Source organism: Coenobita brevimanus, chromosome 116, assembly GCF_032717465.1.
Source record: "Coenobita brevimanus isolate Jiangsu-jjx chromosome 116, ASM3271746v2, whole genome shotgun sequence".
Taxonomy (NCBI): domain Eukaryota; kingdom Metazoa; phylum Arthropoda; class Malacostraca; order Decapoda; family Coenobitidae; genus Coenobita; species Coenobita brevimanus.
In genome coordinates, this window is record NC_137069.1 from 12,322,628 (window position 1) to 12,328,767 (window position 6,140).

The window sequence follows — 6,140 nt, forward strand, 5'->3', positions numbered from 1 at the left end:
TTCGGTTTTAAAATTTTCTCCTCTTGAAATGTCTTGTATATTAAAATAGATCGATTTAACGCCGTCACTGCCACACCATATACCGTAATTTCGCTAGCTTGGTTGTCTGCCTAGTATCTCTTCCCTGCCATACTCCTTTCACTCTAACTTGGCTTAAAATTGCCATCTTGCCATCTTGATTGCTCAGCTGTAACAATAGATTAGTAATAAAATCTGTTTTTTGGCCTATGTTCACCTTCAGTGTTTATTTGCAACAATAGATTAACACTATGATACAGTATGTCCTAAAATTCCATTCCTCAATCTTGAATTCTCAGTTGCAACAAATGGATTAGCGCTAGAGTGCTAGTCACGATGAAGTGCTTTGGAAAGGTTGTAGGGCCATAGCATTATCATTATTATTATTATTATTGTTATTATTATTAAGCACTTCTTAGTCCCACTATTTTTTCTACGTCTTCACTTCCAAGATTTATTTTTGTTTATTATTATTATTATTATTATTATTATTATTATTATTAAGCACCATTTACACTGGGTCCTCGTTATTAGTCGCTTTTTTTTTTTTTTTTTTTTTTTAACGCCGCAGTTACATATACAAAAATCGACTAAAAACCAGTTCTTTAATACCTGGTATATCTATATATATATTTTTTTTCTTAAATTAATAACAGTAGTAGTATATAGGAAAAAATTGCCTATCAGAATTTCCAGAGCTAAAAAACTAAATTCTTTTATTATATCATTTTTTTTTTTTTTTATCAATATCCATAGTAGTTTATAGATAAATTGTTTATCAAAATTTTCTGTGTCATTGTTTCCCCCTTTTCCTGCTAATTAACTTCAATAATTTGGAACCTGAATAAAAATCTGTTATTATTTTAGGGGAAAATTAGGACAAATGATTATCTTCCTCAATAACTCTCGTGTGGTCGATAGGAGCTCTCGTGTGGTCGATGGGCATATTATTATTATTATTATTCCTATTATTATTATTTTATTATCAATATTATTAATTATTCTTCATCCACTGCAACCCTGTAATGCTAATTTGCCACTTCAGTTCACGACACCAAACATGTAAAATATAAGAATAATAATAATAATAATAATAATAAAGTGGTATTTTTTACATACCCACGAGTAATACCGAGCACTCCATTATTAATACCACCACACCAGCGCCCACACCAGCAGTTACGCAGTGCTCCAACGTGTGCCATAAAATCAGTCCGCCCATTTTACTTTACCTTATATATAAGTACAGGGGACAAGGTGGGCTGGAACACGGTAGCACTTAGGAAAGGATGAAAGAGCTGGAATGTTCAAAAAGTAGATTATTTTTTTGTGTAGATAATATTTTGTGGTGTGTTCGAAAAGTAGATGACTTTTATGTGAAATGTTCAGAAACTTTTAGAAAGTATATATCGTATAGTGTGGGGGATGTTCAAAAAGTAGATGATTTTTATGTGATGCTTCAGAAAGTGGATTTTTTCAAATGTTTGAAAAGTAGATAATTTTTCATGGAATGTTCAGAAGTAGATAATTTTTTTATGGAATGTTCTAAAAGTAGATGATTTTATGGAATGTTAAAAAAAGGAGATGATTTTTATGGAGTGTTCGAAAAGAAGATAAATTTTTATGGAGTATTCGAAGAGTAGATAATTTTTATGATTTATGAAATGTTCGAAAAGCGGATTGTTTTTAATGGAATATTTGGTGAGTTGTTTATTTTTTATTTCTATATATGTGTTTAGATTGTGTTAACTTTGAATATACAATAATACAAAATAATAAACAAATTCAACAGGCAAAAAACAATGGAAAAAAAGAATGGTTGAGCTGTTTGGAAAGTGGATTGTTTTATGTTCATGAGCATGGATTGTGTTTACTTTGAGTACCAGTATACAGTAATAGTAAATAATAAACATAAATTCAGTATGTTAACAAAAAGTTGATATTTTGGGAAGTTTTTTTAATGAGTATCTGTTGGAACTGCTTTTACTTGGAGAATGCAATAGTACAAAAAAAAAAAATAAATAAATAAAGACGCTTTTGTTATATGGCAGTAGTGATGGTGTAAAGGCTAGCAAGTTCAGTTTAGAAAATGAGTGGAAAGGTTGACGTGGTATGAAAATGAATGATTATTTATGTCTACTGTATGTGCTGGAATTGTGTTTTATTTCAAGATACAGTAACAAAAATAGATGAATAAAATCAGCATATGGAAATAAGGAAGGTTGTAATATTCCCATTTTCAGCTTTGAATAACTGATGGAAAGAGTAGCATGTTCAGAAACTGGATTATTAATATTGTCCATGTGAAATAGGTAATTAAAATGAAAACATTCAGTATCTGGCAATAGGGAAGCGTGAAAACATTGCTGTATGTGGAATGTAACTTAATTAATCTATCTATCTATCTATCTATTGCCAGACGCCTCAGTCCCGTTTGGGGTGGCCACAAACAAATCGCCTCCAAGTCGCCCTGTTCCCCGCCATTTCACTGCCCTGCTCCCAACTCACACCCCCCTCTCTCATATACCTCTCCACCCCATCCCTCCATCTCATCCTCGGCCTCCCCCTCCCTCTTCCCCCCTCCACCTCACTCACATACACTCTCTTCGTCAGTCTTTCACCCTCCATCCTCTCCACATGGCCAAACCACCTCAGTGTGTTCCTCATAACGCTTCCTATCACATTAATTAATCCACAACTGAAATTACTGTGAAAATAAAATGGATTAATATTTTTGTCCACGAGCAGTAAATAAACAAAAACAAACTCAGTATCTGGCAATAGGGAGGGGTGAAAAGATTAGTGTATTTGGAGAGTAACTAAATTAAACTCAATAAATTACTTAGTAAAATAGATTGATAAGCACCACTTTACCTGTGAATATTATCGTTCATCCATTTCAATATCCCTAGTAATGTGAGACTGGATACATGTTATCGAATTTCCACCCCCCATGCCTAAGTGCACTGTCCTGTTTATGGGTAATATTATTTTTATTTGTTTTAATATTAATCTTTTCAGTCTCATGACAGTTTTACAGTTATATTTTTGCTACCTTCAGACGATTTTCTTCTACTTAAAGGGAGTTATATTTGTGAACGTGTTAATGGAGGCAATTTTTAACCTTTTCAGCACAACTATTTTATTCAAAGTTATTTTTTAAAAAAGTAGAGGGAGCAGGAATAATACATAAAAATGTCGGACCTAAAGATTTAAGTCCATAGTAAATGACAAAAGATTGCTTAAATAATGTTTAATGTACTTAGTAGAATTAATTTGCCACTTTTTACCAAATGGAAGGATTAATTTGAAGGCAAACGTTTTATATTTTGGAAAACATTTCTCTTTTATAATGAGAACTACCTGTTTAATATTCAATAATGCTTTAATTTAATCGCAAAATTCCCTCGGCCATTTCGATTATTATTTTTGTTTTTTGCTGAGATGAAGTAGATTTTAACAATTTTTATCATCATCATCATCATCATTATCATCATCATCATCTAATCCTGTGTTACCCTGTGAGTGGTGTAGGAGCCCGGGGCTGGACAAGTTGGTCCTGACATTTTAACAATTTTACTACCACTAATCCTTCCTGAAATGAATATAAATCGTGTGGACAAAACATAAATAAGAGACATGGTTTTGAAAGGGTTAAAGAGTATTTATCTTAACTCTTTCACTACTAGTAATCACTCCTAAGCTGAATGAAATCTTGCTGTAGTAGTGGTGAGGTATGAAAGACGTCGTGGTTCTTAGGTATTCAGTAATCATTTTCTTATAATCCCCTTCTGTGCTAGAGGCACTTGCTAGATTCAAAATATTGCCCAGTAGTAATAAGAACAGAATTGTGATGGAGAGAAATGGTGTTAGAAAGGTGAATCACAGTTGTTGTTTTTGCCACGACACACAAGCTAATGATGATGAAAACGGGGAAGGGATGGTGAAAACTGCGAAAGGGTATTGAAAGCCGAGAAAAGGAGGGTGAAAACCGAAGATTATGGTGAAAACTGTGAAAAGGTTGGTGAAAACTACGAAAAGGTGAAAAACTGTGACCCGATGATGAGAAACTGTGACAGGATAATGAATAATTGTGAAAGAATGGTGAAAACTGTGAAAGGACACTGAAAATCGTGATAAGAGAGTGAAAAACTGTGAAAGGATGGTGAAAACTGTGAAAGGATACTGATAATCGTGACAAGACTGAAAAACTGTGAAAGGATGGCGAAATTTATGAAAGGTCGATGGTGTTAGAATTTGGTGATACTGGTGTTGTGGTATACGAGAAACAGCCCACCTCGCCTCCCTCTCACTATACTCTGTTCACTTTAACTTGACCTAGAATTGCCATCTCTCCCCATCAGTGAAATGCTTAGCTGTAACAAGAGGCTAGAAATACGATACTAGTCACGAAGAAGCACTGTGCAAAGCATGTAGGAGCCGCCATAGTATTGTCTTCTGCCATTGAGCTACAGGGAGTAAGTAGCAAGTTGTTGAAATATTTGGCCAAGTTAAGGTAAACACACTATATGTACAGTTTTGATAACACCCCCACCACTTCAGTGATCCTTTTTTCATGCCAGCTGTGTCCTAAGTGAGAAGTTAATAGATAAGTAAATAGATTTTTATACAAAGAACACAGGTTTGTAATAGATATAAAAGAGAGATGTGTGTAAAAATTTATGTAATGTATATAAAAATAAAGATGGTTATTCTCCCTTTCTCCCGCCTCCTCCTTGGTTACCTGGCCAAGGGAAGATTTGTGTTTATCTTTTTTTTTTTTTTTTTTTTTTAGTTTAATAAAATTTGACTGAATGTCATTAAAGACATTGTATTCTTATCCTTAGAATGGTTCTGTCTCTTCATTTTTCGTTATTTTTATTTTTGGTGGTAGGTGGTGGTTACCATCGCCCGCTCACTTGATGTAGTGCTGCCTACTTTTTCCTACTCCTTTGTCACTCTTTTTCTGTGTCTGCCCTCCTCTCTTCCTATTTCTCCTATCGTGTCTGTCACTTTTTATTATACTTCTCTCCTTTTCAGGTGGCTGGACATTGAGTGACCCTAATGGTTTCCTGCAAGCTAAGAAAGTATTTACAACGCTGGGTGGTAATCATTTAACCAACCCATACGTGTTCCCTACATGTCAACAAATGGGTTGACGCAGGGTTAGTGCCCCTCCCTGTAAAACAATGGTATAACTCAAAGACAAACGGCCACCTCGTAGGGGATTATGGCGTCTGGCTATACAGTAGACAGACATTATTATTATTTTTATTATTATTATTTTTGCTGTTATTATTATTATTACTAATTATTATTATTATTATTATTATTATTATTATTATTGCTGTTATTCCTGTTGTTAATAATAATAATAATAATAATAATAATAATAATATTATTATTATTATTATTATTATTATTTAACCCCGTATTTACTTCCATATAACAGTAATGGCGTTTGAGAGGGACGCCTGCACGTGATGGCACGTATATAACAGGCGGCTCCACTACCCCATAACACCAACATCCCTCAACTCCCTATCCCCCGAAAAGATGATGGTGGACCGCAAAAGGAGGGTAACATCAGCCTGCAGTCCACCGAGTTCGCGTCCTAATGAGCCTGGGACCAAAATAACATGAAAAAAAATGATACGTAAAGTTGATGATGACAGGAAGTTGCTTTGGAATTAACAAGGAAGTAGACAACGTACGGAAGACTAAGTTTTTATTTCTTTATGTAACTGTTTTATTTTGCACTGGATAATTTTTTCTCTTTAATGCAAGCCTCCCATTATTTGTTTTTTATTCCATGATATCTTGCTTGCTTGCTTGCTGTCCAAAGATGATTGTGTTTAGCAGGAGCGGTTGTTTGCCTGCGGCTGATGGGTCTGCTCGATCAGACAGATAGGGGTAATATGACAGCTACTACTACTACATTACTCCCTTTACTACTGTAACTGCTACTACATAATCTTTACTGCTTCTACGACTACTACTACTACTACTACTACTACAACTATTGCTGCTGCTGCTGCTGCTGCTGCTACTGCTACTACTACTATTAGCAGTAGGAATAGTAGTAGCAGTAATAGTAGCAGCAGCAGCAGCAGCAGCAGCAG